Source organism: Mastomys coucha, unplaced genomic scaffold (genome assembly GCF_008632895.1).
Source record: "Mastomys coucha isolate ucsf_1 unplaced genomic scaffold, UCSF_Mcou_1 pScaffold6, whole genome shotgun sequence".
NCBI classification, from domain to species: Eukaryota; Metazoa; Chordata; class Mammalia; order Rodentia; family Muridae; genus Mastomys; species Mastomys coucha.
The window spans coordinates 74,668,163-74,671,045 of record NW_022196912.1 but is presented as its reverse complement, the minus strand read 5'-3'; the positions used below and the strand labels follow the sequence as shown (position 1 = coordinate 74,671,045).

General features: G+C 33.9%; 1 pseudogene; it reads left to right on the top strand.

Annotated features, from left to right (window-relative positions):
* The window catches only part of LOC116081032, a 116,402-nt pseudogene extending 115,011 nt beyond the window's left edge, over nucleotides 1–1,391 (top strand).
* Nucleotides 1,392–2,883: the final 1,492 nt, after the last annotated feature.

Sequence of the window (2,883 nt, the reverse complement as noted above, 5' to 3'; positions counted from 1 at the left end):
ATTGCTAACTTTATTCATGGCTTTTTGGTAACATAGAAGAACCCCTACATCCTTCCAACTCAACCTAATGGAACTTGTGCATAAGACATTCTTTGAAGTGCTGTTAATGTTCCCACTGCAAAAACTAGATTTTAATTTTTAATAACATTTTATACTACATTCTCCCGTAAACCAGCCACTACTATGTATTTTAGTTCTGCTAAATGATGGAAATTTTATTCATTTCCATTTTTACTAGTGATAGCAAACATTTTTTTTTAGTTTTCTACTTTAGCTCAAAGTCTGTGAGATATAGATATACAGTTTTAGTAAAATATAAGATATAAAATCAATACACAGAAATGAATAGCTTTCCTATATAATAATAATGAATATGCTGAACCAAAAGAATGAAAAGGATCCTACTCAAAAGACCTTCAAAAATGTCTGCTAATCAAGTTAACCAAGAAGATGAAAGATGAAAAAAAGGAAAAAAGAAATGGAAGGTGGAAAGACCTTCCATGGTTTTTGATTAGCAGTGTTAATATTGTGAAGTGGCTATACTAACCCACCACATGTCATGTAGACTTTGCAAGTGTAATCATTTAGAAAATGGCAATGACATTCTTGACAAAAATACAAAAAAATCATAAAATTCTTATGGAAACATATAACATCCCAAATAAACAGAGAAATTCCAAGCGAAAGGAACAATGTTGAAGGTTCCACCATATAGGACATCAAACTATGCTACAAATATTAGCAACCAAAATCCCACAATATAGACATGAAAAGCAGGGATGAACAACAATAGAATAAAAGAAAGAACCCAGAGTTAAACCCATTAAGCTACAACACACCTAATTTTTGAGAAGGCTTTCAAAATAAATATCAGAAAATAAAAAGATAATGCTGATACTTTAGCACTAGTACTTGAAGCACCAAATCAAGAGAAAGTCTCAGACTATGAAATGAAGTTCATGGACTTAGATGCTGAGCAGCTTGGAATCCCAGCACAAGATTACAGCTACGTAGTAAAGATGACATTTGGTGAATGTGTACATATATGATAAGAGCTTAGCCATATTTGAGGTGCTGTTGTGATATCCTGTGCAAAGGACAGGTTGAAGTTTTCTGCAAGTGGGAGCTTGGAATTGGAAACATTAAGTTGTCACAAACAAGTAATGTTGATAAGGAAGAGGAAGCTATATTCATAGAGATGAATGAGCCACTTCAGCTAACTTTTGCTCTGAGGTACTTGAACTTTTTCACAAAAGCCACTCCACTGTCTCCTACAGTAACACTCCAGTATATCTGCAGATGTACCTCTTGTTGCAGAGGATAAAATTGCTGACATGGGACGCTTAAAATATTCTTTGGCTCCCAAGATCGAAGATGAAAAGGGTTGTTAGGCACTGCCAGAAACTGAGAAAACTAAACCTTTGAGGATTGCTTCTGAGACACCAGCGTGTTCTGAAGCCTTTTCTGTCACCAAGTTTGTACCTGAGTATTCTTAAATATTAAAATAAGATATGCAAACATCTTCTGTAAATAACCTACTTTCTTCTCTCCATTCTCTACAATTTGCTTAAAGAATCATCTCCAAAGTAAAAACTGGTTTTGTTAACATAAATGTTTCTGCCTTAGAAATACTGGTGAATTTAGTTTTTGTTTTTGTTTTTTTTAATTCTCATTTTGTTCTTTTTTTTGTTGGTTATTTTTTTTATTTAATTTCAAATTTGAAATGTTATTCCCTTCCTAGTTTCCTCTCTACTAACCCCCTATCCTCTACCCCTCCCCCTGCCTCTATTAGGATGCTCCCCCACCCACCCACCCACCCACTCCTGCCTCAGCACCCCAGAATTCTCCTACCCTGGATCATCAAGCCTCCACAGGACCAAGAGGATCCCCTCCCAGCAATGTCCGATAATGATTTTGACTCTAAATGTAGTTTTAAGAAATATTTTTCAATTTAAATAAAGTTAATTGAATTTTAAAAGAAAAGGAGAAAAGAAAAATAGGTGCTTGGAAATTAGATATGCACATGCGAAAGGAAGAATACAGCTAGATCCTTATCCATCACCCTGAAATCATTACAAAGCAGATCATATTCTTATATTTGACTCAGAACGGATGCCATGCAGGAAAAGCATTTCAAGATATAAGAATAAGCCATAACTTCCTGAAACTCTCATGGCAAAAATCCCTGCTTTTCACAAAAATACCATGTAATTTCTGTTGCTAACCTTTGTAGTACAATGACACCAGATATGGTGATATACCTCTAACATTTTGCCCCATTGCTTTGGCCATTCAAGAAATAATATCATACTTGGCAAATGAGGTTGCATGAATTTAAAAGCTTTTACACAGCACCACATACAATCAAGAAAACAACAGCCCAAGGTATAAAATTTTTCTTTGTGTAAAATACACATGACTGAGGGTAAGCATCTGAAATACGTAAGAAACTAGCAAGAAAAAAGAAAAATAATCACTAAATACCTCCAAAACAAATACTAATATTAATATTAATATATGGATTAGTGAAATAGGCAGAGGCTGCTCAGAAAATGAAGTATGAATGGCTAATAAACACATAAAACTATTCTTAAACATCATAGAAATGTAAATTAAAATTACACTACTGGTCAGAACAGCTAACATTAAGAAACAACAAATGCTGCAGGTTAATCTTTGATCATTGCTTCTGGGAATGGTAACTTGGCCAGGCACCACAGATTAGTATTGAAAGTTTCTCAAAAAAAAAAAAAAAGTCTGAAAATTACATGAAAATAGAAGTACTACTTCTAATTATATGCTCAATGGACAATAAATCAAGTTACCACAGAGATATTTGTTCATCCACCATTACTGTAGCAATATCAACAATAAATCAGTCAT